Below are 18,808 nucleotides of genomic sequence, written 5' to 3'. Positions count from 1 at the left end.
AAAAAACATTCAACAACAAAAAGACCAAGCTTCACATGATGTCTACAAGATGCTTCTAAATTAATCCTATTTAGCCTAGAATTTTTCACAAGTATGTGGTGAAAGATGGAATTTAGGTTTTCCCTGGCCAGCATGTTTCTTGGGCTCCACTAAAACACTGATTTCACACATCTGCCTAAAGAAACACACCCAGTAGTAGAATGCACTGGTCAGTTCTGGTGTTACCTGACTTGCTTCATAAGAGGACTTGAGGGTTGCAAAACCAGGCACCTTTGCAGCTTGTGGGAGTGTTTCCCTTTTCTTAGAACAACCTCCATGTGGCCAATTTCAGAGCCGACTTGGGAGTGTGAAGCTTCCAGAAGGTATGGTAAGAACTACACTGCACTCCTTTTTGCTCTTTGTGGGAAGACGGGAGGAGTGTGTGTAGATGTGGACATATGTGCCAGGCTGCTACTGGGGGCAATGTGGAGCACAGTCTGCTTTCCACAGTTGTCATTCCCTGCCACACCACACGAATGGCTCTTGCATTTAGTTTGGGTTGTGTCATACCTTGTGGCGCTCAGGTTTTACTCCTGGCTCTGCACTGAGGAATCCCACTAGCCGAAGCTCAGGGAACTCTGTGGATTGCTGAGGCTCAAACACAGGTCTGCAGCATTTAAAGCCAGCACCTTCCACACATTAATATCGAGTCCCACAGCACACTAGTTTACACAAGCACAACAGTTTTCCAAACAGCAAATACCTCCTGAATGTGTTGGGATGGAGGTTGGAGAAGATAGAAGGTTGGACTGAGAAACCAGAAATGCCGAAATAGCTTATGTGGGTCTGTTATACCTGCCTGGAGGGAGGAGTGTGGGAAGATGGTGGAAAATATACAGACTGGGAGGGGGAGGTGGTGCCATTCAAGGACTGAGCTGTGACATCTTGCAAGTCTGCAGGTCTGGACAATTCTGCAAATAACCAGAGATCTCTGACCACTGCTTTTGGGAAACCTTGGGGTCCAGGTAACCTAGGATTAGAATTGGGAACAGGGTGAGCTGGTGAGAAGGCTCTAGTTTTTGAAAATTCATTTTCATTCTATTTTTAATTCCCTGCCCCCTTCCTTCCTTATTGATGCTGGTAGGGGGCCCCAGATGATTTATGTCTAATGGGGAAGATAGAGGCAGCAGCCCAGAGAAGGGAATGCCTCTCTCTCTTGCTCTCTCCCTCTCTCCCTCCCTCCCTCTTTATCTTTCTCCCCTCACTTCCTCCATCTCTCTCTCTTCTTCCCTCTCTCTGTTCTACCTTTCCCCCTCTCTCTTCTCCGTCTCCCTCTATTCCTCCCTCTCCATCTCTCTTTCCCTTTCTCCTCCTCTCTCTCCCTCCCTCTTTCTCTTCTCCCTCTCTCTCCCTCTCTCTCTTCCTCCCTTCCTCTCTTTCACTATCTATTCCTCTCTCTCATCTGTTAGGATGGAGCGATAGCACAGCGGGTAGGGCGTTCGCCTTACAAGCGGCCAACATGGCCGACCCAAGTTCGATTCCTCCGCCCCTCTCCGAGAGCCCGGCAAGCTACCGAGAGTATTCGATATGCCAGACACAGTAACAACAAAGTCTCCAATGGAGATGTTACTGGGCCCGCTCGAGCAAATCGACGATCAACGGGAGGGCCTTTACCTTACCTTTACCATCTGTTAGGATACGGATCGTGATCTCCCTTTAACGACAAAGAGACTCCAAAGACTGCAAACAGCAAGCAATTTTAGTGTAAGACTGGCTAGCCAGGGTTGAGCCGCCTACACAGACACGCAGGTCCGATAGGTTAGGCAAGACTCTGAACTTCTTCAAAGGAGATCTTATATAGGCCTTCACTGGCTGTTACAGCAAAGCCCGCACATTTCATGGCCAATAGATTCATAACACGTATACTTTCTTAACCAATCCATTTGAAAGTACATCACTCCTTAGCCTATAGATTCAAAGATCAGAATTTGTGTACATGGGTATTGTGGCTAGCGGGCATCTCATAACTCAGACATCTGGTTATCTTCTATGTCTATCCTGCTCCCTGTGATTTACAACTCATGGCACGTGCATTCAGGTAGAGGTGGATAAGGGAGGGCCAGATAAGGAAGAGTCAACAGTGGAGACAGAATTTACATCCCAATTAGGAAGAGTCAAGAGTGGATTTACAGCTCAGGGCTCTACTAGGCAGGGGGCAGGATTTGCATCTCAAGGCTTTACTAGGGAGGGGGCAGGTAAGGAAGAATTACTAATTAGCAGAGCTTCGCTCTGGAATTTCCCTCGGGGGCCCAGGGAACCTTACACATCCTCTTACTATCAAGTCAGCTCCAAGTCCCAACTTCATGACCCACTCTTTCCACAGACAGCCGTCAGGCTGCACCTGAGCCCACTTGTCCTTGGTGGTGTGGGAGTTGATCGCCATTACCTGATTTCTCAGGGAGCGTGAATTCAGGCTGGAGCTAGAAATTGCGCTTTGCAGGAAAAGAAAGTCAGTTCTAGACTTAAAAAAATTATTTATTTTAATTTTTAAATTTAAATTTATTATTTTTAATTTATCATAGTGAGATACACAATTACAAAGTTGTTGATGATTGGGTTTCAGTCATATAATGTTTCAACAGCTGTTCCTTCACCAGTGGTCATTTTCCCACCACCAGTTTCCCTCCCCCATCCCCATTTCCATCACAGCCACTTTTCTTCTCTCTCTCTCTCTCTCTCTCTCTCTCTCTCTTCCTTTTTGGCATTATGGTTTTCAGTACAAATACTGAAAGGTTATCAGGTGTATTCCTTTACCTACTTTCAATATTCAGTTCCTATCCAAAGTGATCATTTCCAACTATTGTCATTATGCTGGCCCCTTCTCTATCCTAACTGCCCTTGGGCCTCCACATACTTGTGGCAAGTTTCCAACCAGTTCTAGACTTTAAACAGGGCTTTTTAGTCCTAGCCTTTCCATCACTAGAAAAGAACTTCAGGAGAAGAGCAGTGAGATAAACAGGTTTTATTTAGAAATTCTCAGGAATGGGAGGGAAGGGAAGAGGAAAACACTCAAGAGAGACCGTGGGCCTCTTCACAGGCAGAGAGATTCCTGAACGACTTCCATGCCAGGCTTCTAGATGAATATTCTTCAAGTAGCCTTGGGCTGGACTTTTCTGAGAAGGGCCCTGGGGTTTCCCCAGGTGTTAGACCAAAGGAAGAGCTTCGAGCTCCTCAGTGATTCTCTGTATCACAGGGTTTTCTATGCTGGTGTGTCCTCTCTGTGAGGGATTCACTCTTGTCTGGGTCTATAAAGGCACCAGGTAAGCCTGAACAGTTCCTGTGCTCTCAGGTTTTTAGCAGCCTTAGTCTATTGGCTTTATCACTTTTCAAGAACTCATTGCCCTGGAGGCCCCTTTCCCAATCTGTCTGTCTGCTTCATTGTTATGGTCAATATTCTCTGTGTGTGTGGGGGGGGGGGGAAGGGGACTATGACCAGGCCTTGCAACCACACCTGGCTATGGCACATGAACGTTATTTTGGCTCTGGTGCATGTCAGGACCACACAGCATGTTGCTCATGCCCTTTGTGATCATCCACATTTGCTCACCTTCCTCCGTGCTCACAAACCTGAGCCACAGGACTGTACTCCTTAGCTGGGCATGCCCCGGCAGGTTCCACTGCAACCCTCACAGGTGTCGCATGCAGACTCCAACATCTTTTGAATTGTAACTCACTGGGGTCACGCGTGGGACTGTTGAGCTGCTGGAAAATGCAGTTCAAGGGAACCCAGACAGAAAACAGCTCAGGCTGCAGTGGCTGAACCAAGGGTTGCACCCAGCTCATGTGGGTTGAACTCCTCATCACGTGGAGTTGTGCTCACATTTGCATGGCAAATGTGCTCAGTTTCCATGCTGTTCCTGCAGATTGGAAGGGCAGCTCTGGGCCAGGTTTACAGTGGCAGGGTGGAAGGCTGGGCTGAGGCTGATTCACTGTGTTTAGGAACTTTCCTGAGTGACCAGTGTCTGACTCTAGTGCAGCCGAGGCTCAGAAAAGGATAAGGAGAGTGTGGTGTTCTGTGTCTCTGCCTCTGTAGGGCTCTGCCAAGCCCTCTTGGCTTCTGGAGGCAATTTTGGAAGCCTCCAGTGGCTGCAGACCTGTGGGGCTCCATGTTACAAGAGCAGACAATACCTGGTGGAAGGACCCACTGGTCCAGCCACATTCCCACTCTGGCCTGGCCATGCCATGGTCAGGGTAAGACTTGCCAGTGTGACTACAACCTGACTCAGTTCCACTGTGCATCTGTAAGGGAACAATCCCTGGTGTGTCCGAGGACTCCTGTGTCACTCTGTGCATTGAACTGGATCACTGCTCTGTTGACACAAGATGAGGGTCCTTCACACAGAACAAACTTTCGGGGTCTTCTTAGCAAACAAGGCTGGGGTGAGTGAGTGATTCTGAGAGACCCTACGATGGGGTGCAGCTCTTTACAAGAGCCAGAATCTGGAAAAAACCTGAGTGCCCGAGAACATATGACTGGTTAAAGAAACTTTGATACATTTACACAATGGAGTATTATGTAGCTGTTAGAAAAGATGAAATTATGAAATTTACATACAAGTGGTACTACATGGAAAGTATCATGTTAAGTGAAATGAGTCAGAAAGAGCGGGATAGACACAGAAAGATTACATTCATCTGGGGAACATAAAGCAACAAAAAGGGAGACTAACACCCAGGAATGGCTGAGATTAGTACCAGGAATTTTGCTCCATGACTTGAAGGCCAGCCACATGTGCTAGGTGAAAAGGAAGCTCAGATAGAGAAGAGAGCACCAAATAAAGGGTGTTGTGAGGACCCTCCCAGGAGGGGAGAAGCATGCTAAAAGTAGTCTATAGACAAAACATGATTGCCACTCAATGCCTCTCTTGCAAAATACAGTACCCAAAAGAAGAGAGAGAGAACAAGGGGGAATGCCCTGCCACAGAGGCAGGGTGGGACGGGAGTGGGGGGGTGGGAGGGATGCTGGGACCCGTGGTGGTGGAGGATGGGCACTGGTGGAGGGATGAGTACTTGATCACTGTATAACTGAAACCCAAGCACAAAAATTTATAAGTCTATAACTGTACCTCATGGTGTTTCACTAATAAAAAATTAAAAAAATAAAATAAAAAATAAAAAATAAATTAAAAAAAGATGGGGTGCAGGCATTCCTGACAGGGGAATTCTCTGCAAGCCTTTGCCCCAAACTGTTTGCACTTGAGTCTTCTATGTAGATAAGAGCCAGTTGCTTGGACATTGTCAAGGGGGAAAGGATTGGACACTTTCGTGGTTTTTTCTTCTGTGATTTATTGCACATGAAAAAAGATTTTCAAAAAAATTATTTTTCAAAACAAAAAAGTTTTGTGGCTGCAAATATACTATTCTCCAGTGGTTCAGCCATTTGAATTGATGCTCCATCCTTTTTTCTGCATCTCCAAGGATTTCTCATACTCCTGTATGAGAAACATAACACTTTGGGTAGTGTCAGAGTCACTTCTTCAATCCACTTCTTGGTTTTTTTTCCACCCCAGAGCCACACTCCGTGGACCTGCCCTGGTCTGCCTGCCTGATTCCAGATGGCAGTTGTGAGCTCTGGCAATGCCTGCAGTCCTGCATGGGCTGCAAAGGACAAACAGTCCTCACTCGCTTTCTGGTTCTTTGAACAGCCTGAACCCAGTGAGGAATTTGGGTTCTGTGTGGAGTGAGAGATGGGCACAAAGGCAGCTTTGTGTGTTGGGGAATGGAATTATCAGAGATGCGGGCTTCTCCAGGTGTCAGGAGAAGCATTCAGTGAGACCAATAGAGCAGCTGCGTTAGAACTAGCATCACTGCATCATCCGGAATACAGAATCCATGGACTTCTCAGTCTGGAAGGAGGCAACTCTCAGTGCAGAATCTGATTTTACTAGAACATGGGATTATGGACAATGAGGCATGGACCTTGATAGGGCCAGGATATGGGATACTGATGTAATGTTGGGAATCGAACCTGAGTTGGCCACATGCAAGGTAAACACCCTACCCACTGTACTATCACTCCAGCACCACATTTGGGAACTTCTCAGGAGGCAATGAGACACATGTGTGTGGCCTCTTCTGAGTGAGCCTGTCCCTGGGGTTCATCCAGGTTTCATTCCTCAGGGTTCCCTATCTCGGGTTCAGTTGGAGTGTGCTGGACTTGGAGGAGAAGCATCATGCCACCTTTTTTCCTTAGTGGATCCTTTTGAAAGCAAAGACAGAGTTGTCATGGGGGCTGGGGGAGGGAGGGATTTCCCTTAAAAGCCTCCAGCTGTGTGTTTCCCAGCCAAGGCCACTGGGCCTGGACCTTCTGTGGTCCGGATCGTATTCTTGATGGCAAGGTCGGCAGAGTGCATGAAGGAAGTGTCTTGTGATCTCCGTAAAAGGGAATCATTGAATTTTCTGTCTGCTTAGCAGCGTCTTTTGTTAATGATGGGCAAGTAGTTTGCATTATTTATGGCACCTTTTGACAGCTCAGCAGTTTATGGACTAGATATGAAGAAAGGGAGCATTTTATCATCGAGTAAAATGCTACAGAACAACTTCAGTATTGAACTTTTAAAGGGAGAGTTTGCATTTGCTGGTGATCAAGTTCAAGCTAACATCCGACCTTTGTATTCTGTGTGTGTTGTGTGTGTGTGTGTGAGTGTGTGTCTGCATGCACAAAGTGAGCTATTACTTCAAAGATAAGAAGATTTATTTTACCCATTTGAAATCCCAGAGCAAAGAACCATCTTATTAAAATGCTGTAAGTTCATCTGTGTGGGATTTGGGTGAAGGTAACTTTGGACAAGTCACTGCGGATGGGTAATGAAAACAGAAAATGAATTCAACCTCCTAATGGGAAAGTGACAAGCAGATAAATTAGTCTCCGGGTAATCTGATATTAGAAAAGGGTCTGAGACAAAAATATGAGCAAAAATTGAAACAGAAAGTTACATGAGTCTCTGGCATCTGTCCGGATCATCTGTCATTTAAAAATTATTGGGACGGGGCCAGAGCAATAGGACAGCAGGGAAGGTGTTTGCCTTGCACACAGTCAACTCAGGTTTGATACTCAGCATCCCTATGGTTCCCGAGGCATGCCAGGAGTGATTGCTGAGCAGAGTCAAAAGTAAGTCCTGACCACAGGCAGTTGTGCCCCCAAAACAATACAAAAGATTGGGACCAAGACTGGAGAGATAGGAGTTAAGGCACTACCTGGCCGGCAGCTGATCACAGTTGAGCACCCCCAGACTGCATATAGTCCCTTGAGCACCTCCAAGGAACATTCCTGAACACAGAATCAGAAATAGCCCTGGAGGACCACTAGATGTGACCCAAAGTCCTCCCCACCAAATAAATTAGCACTGTGGCACTGTCCTCCCATTGTTCATCGATGTGCTCAAGCGGGCACCAGTAACATCTCACAACAAATTATGAGACTTGTTGTTACTGTTTTTGGCATATCAAATATATCAAGGGTAGCTTACCAGGCTTTGCCATGAGGGCGAGATACTCTCAGTAGCTTTTCGAGCTCTCCGAGAGGGGCCAGAGGAATCAAACTCGGGTTGGCCATGTTGACTGCGTGCAAGGCAAACGCCCTACCCACTGTGCTATCACTCCAGCCCAAAATGAAGTACAATTACATTAATTAAATTAATAACAAAATTTTCTGGGGCTAGAACTGGAGCATGACTACAGGGGCTAAGGTGCTTGCCTTATGTGCTGTTGTCTCTGATTTGCTCCTGGCACCTCACATGGTCTTGTGAGCACCACCACAAATTATCCTTGAACACAAAAGAGAAAGCTCTGGGAAACTTTGGGAAGTGGTTAGAGACATGGATTTGATGTTGTGTTCTTCCAGGAGAAGCAAGACAACTATGCATGGGTCTGGGTCACCATGGCAGGCTGGCTCTGGTGCCATGGCTGCACCAGGACTTTGTCAGGGGATCATTTACCACACAGAGCCAAGGCAGATCAAAGAATGATCTAGTAACAGCAATGACAAAGATGGGGGATGAAGATGGTGCACTGGACATGAAGGTATAATCACACCCTCGAAGTTTCCATGCTCAGGCCAGGCCATGTGGGGGCCACTAGGGCTACAGTCAGCATGCAGTGGGGGGGCATTGTAGTACCAGACACCAAACTTGGGGTCTCATTAGACACAAACTCCTGATACCTGAGCTCTCTCCCTGTCTTCTTTGAAAAAGTGTTTTTTAAAATGATGAATCAATATAGCAGTGGTAAATGGTCAGCATACACAAGAAGCCATCTGGTGCTCATTCTGTCACTATATGGAAAAAAACTCTCAATATTTCTTTTTCTCTCTATATACAAAGAAACATATTTTTAAATTATTTTATATACACACATACAATAAGTAATCATCACTGTCATCACTGTCATCCAGTTAATCATCGATTACTTGAGTGGGCACCAGTAGAGTCTCCATTTGTCCCAATCCTGAGATTTTAGCATCGTAAACTTTATGCTCTCTCTCCGAGGATGCGGCACACCAGCTGGATATCCTTGGGTGTAATGGTGACGCACTTGGCAAAAATGCACAGAGGTTGGTGTCCTTGAAGGATCCCACCAGGTAGGCCTCATACACCTCCTACAGCGCCCAGCTCTGGGAGCACAGGTCGGTCTTAAAATCCTGCACCATCTCGCGCACCAGTGTCACGGTGTTGGCCAGTAGCGGAGTGGCATCTTCACACCAACAGTGGCTGGAGCGCTCTTGTGGGTTGCTTTGGTGGCCAGCTGCTTGCAGGGCACCTTTCCGCCCATTGACGTGCATGCCATATGCTTAGTACGAGCCCTCTCGTTCTTCCCAACTCAGCTGGAGACTCATTCAGGGTTAGGGAAATGAGACCCATTTTAGCTACTGTTGTTGGCATATCTGGTAATCACGGGTGGCTTGCCAGGCTCTGCTGTGCAGGCTGGATACCCTCAGTAGCTTGCCGGGCTCTCTGGAGGCTTTTGGAATAATCTCTAATCGTCCCTACAGGTGTTCCCAGTCTACCGAATGTTAGCTCCTGATGACTGGCTGTGCAATAAGTAATAATTTTATTTTATTATTTATTTAAATGAATAATAAATACATATATTTATTCTTTTTGTGCACACACACATATATATGTGTATATGTGTGTGTGTATTTGCCTTTTTGGGCCATGCCTGCTGGGTTTAGGGGACCATAAGGGATGCCAGGGATAAAACCTGGGTAAGCTGTGTGCAAGACAAATACCCTACTTGCTTTTACTATTGCTCCAGCCCATCAGTTATATATATATATATGTATATATTATATATATGTATATATATATATGTTGTGAGAGGGACTAGAGTGACAGTAGATAGGGTGTTTGCCTTGCACGTGTTCAATCCCTGGCACTACATATGGTCTTCTGAGCCCCTCCAGGAGTGATTCCTGAGCACAGAGTCAGGAGTAAGCCCTGAGCACCACGGGGTGTGGCCCCCAAACAGAACAACAAAAAAAGTTGTAATAAAAAGCAGAGCTTGGTGTGGCTGGAGTGATAGCACAGTGGGTAGGGCATTTGCCTTTCATGCTGCCAACCCAGGTTCGATTGCCAGCATCCCATATAGTCCCCTGAGCATCGCCAGGAGTGATTCCTGAGTGCAGAGCCAGGAGTCAGCCCTGAGCATCGCCGGGTGTGACCCAAAAAGAAAAATAAAAATGCAGAGCTTGGAAAATGTTAGCAAGTTTTCAGACTATTGCAGGGTTGCAAAGACCAGATGGAAACAAAAAATTGTGCTCTTAAGGCAGAGGAGTAAGACTTATTTTATGATGTTTGAGTAAAAAAAAAATGTCTAAGTACTATGTAAAACCCAGAAGCCATTAATCAATCAACTTAAAATTTGCTTTTACAAAATCTAAAATATTTTAAAATTTATTTTAAAGCCACCTTAAAAGGTTAAACTTAAAAGGCATGCTGGACTGGGGTCAGAGTATGTAGGTCAGGAGCTTGCCTTGCATGAGGACCCACCTGTGTTTAGTACCAAAAGGAAAAGGAAAAAGGAAAAAAGAAATAAAATAACCTAAATGAGTTCAGGTGGGAAATGGTATTGGTAACATATTTAATCAATAAATAGGTAAGAATACGAATATGCCACGGATAGCTAGTCAGGCTCTCCTGTGCAGGCAGGTTACTCTCAGTAGCTTGCCAGGCTCTCCGAGAGGGATAGAGGCTTTTAGGGTGGTCTCGAGCATCCTTGAGCGTCGCGGCGGCTGGGTAGTGGAGGTAGTGGAGGTATTGGAGGTCTGCTGGTGAGGTATTTCTCTGATACCAGTAGGGTGGGTCTTCTTTGTGTAATCCTGGGTTCGCAGACAGGGCACAGTAGGGTGGGGCTCCTGGTTTTAATCCCTTGGTCACCTGTGGTTGGTGGGAGCAGGCAGAGGATCTCTGTCCCCAGGTCCCTTGAGCCTGGACTCCAAGGTCTCAGAGTTCCGCTTATCTTGTTCTCTTTTGCCAAGGCGTCAAAAAATCAGATGGACTGGACACGTAATGAGATTTGGAGACGACTGCTGGACTACAGCCGTTACCAACTGGATTCCATGGGACGTCAAAAGATCACGTGGCCACCCACCTATGAGATGGTCAGACTTCTTCGTCAAGACCCTGAATGATCGGTTTGAGGCTCTTCGTGTTCCTAGAACGAGCAGACGCCATTGGGCTACACTAGCATGTGACAGGGATGAATGGAGATGTTACTGGAGGCCACTCTAGGAAACTGATAAGTAAAGGGATGTCAACTGATCAAATAGGTAAGACCCAAACTGTACAAAGGGACCTGCAGTTGATGATTTTCTTTAGTTGGTGGGTAGTGGGTCACACCTGGTGAAGCTCAGGCACTACCCCCAGCTCCGTGTTCAGGAGTCACTGTTAATAGTGCCCTGGGAATTGGGCGATGTCCAGGATTGAACCAGAGTTGGCTACATGCAAGGCAAGCACCTTTCCTTAACCCCATCCAATCTCTAGGGCCCAGAAACAGGGAAATACATATATTTTTAATGTAATCTAGGACTATGACTCTCTCTTTATATTTTAAATTTCAGGTTTTCAGAGAGAACTGAAACAGCAAATAAACATCTGAAAGGTGTTCAATCTCACTCAAAATAAACAGCAGCCATGTTAAAACCATAATGAATTTCCCCCTTTGATCTATTATACAGATATAGGGTCATGAATGTGTTGTTCATTTTCGTTAGAAGTTTAAAATTTCTTTTTTTTTTTAGAAAACTATCAGTATTGTCAATCTGTATATCTTGAATTTTTATGCCAGTCATCTGTCTCAGATTTGCCCAGGTGTGGGACTGGAGTAAGAGCACAGTGGGGAGCACTTGCCTCACACGTGACCAAACAAGGCTTGCATGTGGTTTGACTTTTCACTCTTAGGTGAGAAGTCTCTGAGCTGAGTCTTCAGATGGGGCTATGTTTCTGGAAAACCAGAAGTTCATATTGGGTAGAAAAGTGGGGACTTCACAGACCTTATTTGGGGGTGTTTGTGGGAAAGAGGTGGTCATTCAGGAGGCACCATATCAGGGCGAAACCCAAAATGCACCCTGAAAAGGCAGAATTGTTTTCTTTTTTTTTTTAGAAGGCAGAATTGTTGAGGGGACGGGTGGTTTATGGGAAGAAAGGGGAACATACATAAGGGGTTAAATAAAAAAGAATTGGTGTTCATCAGTGGTTAAATGGTTCATCATAATTAAATGGTTCTCGGCCCAATGACGGGCTGGCCAAGGGCCTCTAGGTCTCTTGGCCCATCATCACCAGACAATCATAAGGTGCTTTTTCATCCCTCTGGCTCCGATCCTGTTTTTAAATTGACCCACTTCTGTCTGTGTTTCTCTGGAGTCTCCCTCAAGAACCCCCAGGGGGCCTTCGAGTCATTCCTATCATTCTTTTCAGGAGCTTCTGTTTCAGCACCTCAGGCCCGCTCACCCCTAAGGATTCTCTCCATCTGCTATGACGCCTTCTTTCTCTTGGCCTGTCACAGACTGCAGGCTACTGAAGTCACAGTTACCCTCCTCAGAAGTATTTTTAGTCCTGAGGCCCAGGCCCTCCTCCCAGTGCTGCCAACTCTGTGCTTCTCTTGGGAAAGCAGGCTTAGCCTGGCCTGGGGGGAGGTGGCCAGAATGTTAGAGTTAGAACATCCCCAAAAAGAGGACAGCCCCCAGACCACAGATAACAGACAGACACGCTCACACAGACAGAGCATCCCTGCCAGTTCTAAGCTTGAGTGAAGGCATATGGACTCTTCCTAGGTCACTCTCTAACTCCAGAGAAGAGGGAGATAGTCAGAGATGGAGGGAAGGGGTCACAGAAGTTTCATTCAGAAACACTTTTCAGGTGTCATTGGCCTTACCCCAGATCTGGGCTTGAGACCAGTGCTAGTCTTCAACATTAGATTGACACAGTCCAACTCCCAAAGTCTGGATCCCTCCGGACACAACTTTGCAAACACAAAGGGTTTATAGGGTCAGACAGTGGGGAGGGCATTTGTCTTGCATGCAGTCATCCTGGGGTTTGATTCTTGGCACCCTATATGGTCTCCCAAGTCCTGTCAGAAGTGATCCCTGAGCACAGAGCCAGGAGTAAACCCTGAGCCTTGCTGGATGTGGCCCCAAACCAAAACCAAACACAAGCAAAGGATTTAATAAGACTCTGCATGAGAACCACTAGTGTTCACAGTTCTGGAGGGCATTTCCACAGAGACTCTTACCTCCCATAGAACTCCAGAACAACACAATTTGGAAAATATTTAGACTCAGATTTAAGTTCCCCATGGCCTCCATTCTGGAGTTGCATATTTATACTTCTCTCTCTCTCTCATACTGTGCAAATAAAACTCTTTACTCTTCACTGTCTCTTGAAATTCCTCTCTATGGGAAAATACACTGAGCTTAGAATCTGCATGGAGATCAAGACTGGCTTCTTTTAGAGAGAGCAGGGGAGGGAGGAAGGGTGATAGATAGATAGATAGATAGATAGATAGATAGATAGATAGATAGATAGATAGAGAAGAAAAGCACCTGCCATAGAGATAGAGGCAGGCAGGCTGGAGGATGGGAGTGGGGGGGGGGTGATGGGAGGGAAACTATGGACGCTTGTGCTCGGAAATATAAACTGGTAGAGGAATGGAACATTAGATGACTGAAACCTAATAACGAACAGCTTTGTAAGGGTCTATCTCACAGTGAGTCAATAAAAATAATTTTTAAAAAAAGATTGAACTTTTTTCTGGGTAAGAGCATCATCTCACTTCAGTTTAAGAGCTGCCCCAAATCTGGGTGCCCAGAACCAGCTCCAAAGGACCCTTGATGACTGCCTAATGAGGCTGGGCACCTTGGTGTCCTTGCAGAAGTCTCTGCAGACTCGACACATCATCAACCCCCTGGGCACTCATGCCCCTGCAACATATGAGGCATAATCCATTGGGGAAAAGGGTTTCTGGGGTTTGGGGATGGGAAGCTTGGAAGTGTGACACTTTCTCTGCTGTAGGGACTTTGAGAATGAGTATTGTCTAGACATAACGGAAGGTGATGAGTACCTAAGGGAGTAGATAGAACTACAGGGGAATCTTTATAAAAATGCCACATTCAGCAGGTTCCTGTCCCCAGGCACAGCCCAGGATACAGGAACTGCAGACCCATTTGGCTCTGGGCACCTATAAAGGGAAGACAAACCCCTCTGGGCCTGTCAGGATTTCTTACCTGATTTCTATTTGTGGGAAGCAAGGCCCAGAGGCAAACTTACAGCCACTCAGCAAAATACTTTCCACTAAGACTCAGGTAGCATATGATGAGAAGCGACTCACCCTCCCAGCTGTGACTCCAGGCCTGAGTCATCGGACAGGCCCCAGAGATGGAGGGACTCACTTCTAAAATAGGGTGAGGAGTGAACTGGTCTTTTACCTTTGGAGTCAAGGTAAACCTTTGCCTTTTCTTTCTAAGTGTTGCTTCTTCACTAATAAACATGTCTTATGGGGGCCTGAGAGACAGCACAACAGGGAGGGCATTTGTCTTGCCAGTGGTCAAACTGGCTTCTATTCCTGATGCTCCACATGGTCCCCGAGTCAATCAGAAGTGAACCCTGAGTACAAAACTGGGAGTTATCCCTGAACAGAGACAGGTGTGGCTCCAAAACAAAAATAAAGATGTCTTATGCCTAAAATTCCCTGGGAATTCTTTCATCCACCACTGCACCAGATCATCACCCCTGACAGAAGCCAAAACTTTGTTCTGACTCTGCAGAGCAGCACTTTGAGCGAAGACAGCTGTGGGGTTCCTAGAACCACCTTCTGGCCAGTCACAGAGAAGGAGATGTCAGTGATGTCACCTCCTTACTGGCATGTGAATTTTTCTGCAGGTTTTCCGGTGGAGGGTTCACTAGATCTCACTCCAGTCTGTGGAAAGGACCCGACCTGTTTTCAACAGGACAGAGGGACGTGTGGATTATCCTGCAGACACTGCTAAGTACTCTCCATGGAGTATCTGTTCGAATCCTCTCCCAGACATTCTGAAATAAGTCTGATTATTCTCCCTTTATTTCTGAAAAAAAAAACCCAGACTGGGGGGAAATTAAGCAATATTCCCAAAGGCGCCAAATATAGAAAACAAGATTATTTAGATAAAAAGGTTGGAAACCCTGCTTGGAATGAAGCAGACTGTGCTTATACCAAAGTTGTCTGGGGAGCTCAAAGTCGCGCCTGTGTTCTGGAAATCTATTTCCAAACCTGTGAACTGTCCTGATTCTGAAAGGAAGCCCACTTTTGGCCATAGATAATTTTACCCAAAATAGAGAAATGTTTCTCTTTCCTTTAAGAGGCCCTGGCCTCAGATAGCACTGATGCATGCAAAGGTCCCTGTATTCAGATTTGCTTGCAAGCCGGAGACTTATGAGGCCATTGACTTTGAATCCTAAAGCTTGGTGGCTTTATGATTTTATTAGTATTATCTTTGATCCCCCCTATTTTTTTTCTGTTGACGATTGTTACCAAATTCAACATTGGGTGCTCATTGTTCAATTCAAGAACTGGGGGAAAAGGAATTTTCTTTGGATGGGGTTGATGGGAAAAAGTAAAAAGAGGTTAAACTTCTTGTCCTTGGACATGTCTACTCCCACATGTTCTGGGTTGCCTCCATGTCACTCTCTGTCACACCAGCTGGGAGACTTTACAAGCCCACACGATTCTGCAACTATGCTTGATATGACCCAGGGGTCCCAGCTCCGTCTCACAGCCCAGCTCTCTGCCCTCAGCATGTCCCCTGCGCTTCTGGAGCATAAATCAGAGCCTCCTACCACACCCCTCATGGATTTGATTCATTTGCTGGGGGGACTCACAGAACTCACTTGATCACTTCATCACTTGACATCCCATTACTCATCGATTTTCTCGAGCAGGCTCCAGTAACGTCTCCATTCATCTCTGTCGCATGCTAATGTAGCCCAATGGCGTCTGCTCATTCTAGGAACACAAACAGCCTCAAACTGATCTTTCAGTGTTTTGACAAAGAAGTCTGACCATCTCGTAGGTGGGCTGCCACATGGTCCTTTGACGTCCCGTGGAATCCAGTTGGTAACCGCTCTAGTCCAGCGGTTGTCTCCAAATCTCGTTGCATGTCCACCCATCTTATTTTCGACGCCTTGGTAAACGAGACAGCCTCCACTACCTCCACTACCCAGCCACCGCCATGCTCCAGGACGCTTTCCGGATGCTCGGGCTGAGACTCATGCACGAGTGAAGCCCCAGAGAACAAGATAAGCGAAACTCTGAGACCTTGGAGTCCAGACTCAAGGGACTCAGGGACAGAGATCCTCTGACTGCTCCCACCAACCACAGGTGACCACGGGATTGAAACCACCCTACCGTGCCCTGTCTGCAGCCCTGGGATTACACACAGAAGACCCACCCTAAGGGTACCAGAGAAATACCTCACCAGCAGACCTCCACTACCTCTACTACCTCCACTACCCAGCCGCCGCCATGCTCCAGGATGCTTTCTGAACTGCGCGGACACATCATAAGACACTTACTACCCATCTTCCAGGATTGCTGCACCATATTTGATATGGTTCAAATACGGTTTGAACTAGGGGAACACCTGCAAGGGCGATTAGAGGCCGCCCTAAAAGCCTCTATCCCTCTCGGAGAGCCTGGCAAGCTACTGAGAGTATTCCGCCCACACAGCAGAGCATGGCAAGCTATCCGTGGTGTATTAGATATGCCAAAACCAGTAAATACATAGAACTCAGGGAAGTCCATTTCCTGGTAGGGAGATGGGAGGACTACGGATGCAGCTGAGCAGCCAGATGAAGAGGTGGTGAGGTCTGGGGGTGTTTTGAACACAGGACCATCTGTCTTATGCATTGGAGCATCTCATCTTCTCTGTGCAGTGAGTCTTGGAAACTGGAATCACCCCAAATCATACGCTTTGGGGACTTGTGGGCGAGCAGGAACTTGGAGCACATGCAGCAGTGACTGGGCTGGGTATTAGATACCTCCCAGTATCTGTGAGCTGCTCAGGTGTCTGTTTTTGTGAAGTCAGTCCTGGCATGGCTCAAGGCACCATACGGGGCTGGGGACTGAACCAGGGTCAGCCTTATGCAAAGCAAGTGCCTCTCTGACCCCCATTGGGGGATTTTTCCAAAGGCTTCCTCAAATAGGCACAATCAATTATTCATTTCTCTTTCAGTCCTTGTGCCTTCTCTGGAGGACCGAGAGGGAGCAGGCTGAAAAGGTACACCTCCTGTTTGCTCTGTCCTCTTTGCTGACCAGCCCTCATCCTTAGAACAACAGAAGTCATCCCAAGGTTCCCCAAAAGGCTGCTATAGGTGCTCCAAGAGCTCTATGCTAGGAGCCAGGGCCGCGGTGACCTGGACACAGTCTCTCTGCTCTCCAGAGTAGCTCATCTCTGCATCCACACATCTTCTGAAACGTCATGTCTAGATTGCCCTGTTTCCATTTGCAACCAGCACTCTGTTGAGGTGAGTGCAGTGAGGATCGGGCGCTCATGGCACCTGGGCAGAAGCCAAGAATGAGAAACAGCTGCAGGTCAAAGAGGATAAAACTACAAAGATGCGGCCTATATCTCATTCCAACCCTTTACACCAGGGCTGCATAGGGCAGGACAGCATTGCCTTGGGGTTTCTCTCTTAAAGACCAGGCACCAGGATTCCTAGGGAGCAGAGAGAGGGCACTGGCACTGTCTAGACCTTTGGCTCTAGGTCTGAGATTTCTTTGAGATGAAACACAAGAGCATGGACCAGTTCTCAGGAGAGTGGCTCCACATTCTGGGTCCTCCCTGGGACTGGCTCTGTGTTCTTGGGCTTCCCAACAAACCTCCACAGCAAGGAGTCTTGTAACTAGATTATCACTGCTTTTAGTTTAGGTTAGGTTCATTTTTTAAAAAGTTTTTTTGGAGGGGAGGGGGGATTTGGCACCACAGCTGGCTCTAGATCAGGGATTACATTTAGTGGCTCCGGGGATTTCATATAGTGCCAATGATTGATTCTGGGTTGGCCACATGTAAGGCAAGTGCCTCACCCACTCTGCCATGTCTCTGGTCCTGTCACTGAAAACTTTATCCCTTGGGTAAACAGGACAGAACCCTGGCCTCCACCATGTGAAGCCCTATCCTGGCCTCAGTGTTTCTGATTTTGCTTTTTTCTTGCCTGCTGACTTCATGATCCCTGTGAAGATAGCCAGCATCTGAACCCCCCTGATAGCTGACTAGAGTTCATGCTCTGCTCTTTCCTCTTAAGTGATCTCATTAAGGAGCAGGCCCCAAAGAGCTGGTGCAAGGATAACAGAAGCCAATATTTCCAGTTAGTAAATGTTTAATTTCTTTTTCTCTCACTGAAGTTTTTTTCTCACAGCCCCTGAGAGAAGAGAGAAAAATGAAAGGAGAAAAAGGAAAGCAGAACCACCCAGCAGTGGAAACTGTTTCCTTAGTTCAGCGGCGAGTGAGATATGGAATCCGGCACGGGGAAGCCAATTCATGGAGCTTTTTGGAGCCAGTCAGAGAGAAAAAAAAAATCCCTTCCATTAGAACCAAAGTGCAGCTATCAGTTGGTAGGAGCCATTTCCTATGCTTATGTGACTGATGGTTGATCTGGGCACAAACTCTAGACTTTATCCTAGAGCTCATCTTGGAAAGAGAAACAAAACAGACTGAGAAACAAGGGCTTGTAGTGCTTGCAGGTGGCACCAGCCAATCAGTATAGAGAAGGAAAGAAGCTGGTGGCCTGTCCAGGATGTGGTTTTGGGCTACTTTAAACCCTTCCGGTCAGCGGGGGTTTCGCTCCCAAACCTTTTCTGTGGGGTGCGGCTCTGACCAGGCAGTCTGTAATAACTCTCTGCAATAAAATCTTTGAAGTCCTCAGGGTGTCTTGTGTTCCAATTGCGTACCCTAGCACCTCCCTTTTCTGATTGTCATTGTTAATATTTTTTAAACAATTTGGTGGTGAAAGTGTGGGGAGGGGGCATAGCTTAGCAGTGCTCAGGGCTTACCCCTGACTCTGTGCTCAGGAATCACTCCTGGCAGGGCTCAGAGAACCATCTGAGGTGCCCGGGATCAAACTCAGGCAAGGTACATACCATACCCCAGCTGTGCTCAGGGATTGATACTCCCAGCTCTGCTCAGGGATAACTTCCAGCAATGTTGGGGGGACCTCAGGTACTCTGGCATATAAAGCATGTGCTCCAATCCTTTGAAATCTCCTCAGGCCCCGAAATTCTTCCCTTTTGGGGGTGGGGTGGG

The sequence above is a fragment of the Sorex fumeus genome, unplaced genomic scaffold (assembly GCF_029834395.1).
Source record: "Sorex fumeus unplaced genomic scaffold, SorFum_2.1 ptg000051l, whole genome shotgun sequence".
NCBI classification, from domain to species: Eukaryota; Metazoa; Chordata; class Mammalia; order Eulipotyphla; family Soricidae; genus Sorex; species Sorex fumeus.
The sequence above is the reverse complement of the archived record's forward strand: the minus strand, read 5'-3'. Positions refer to the sequence as shown.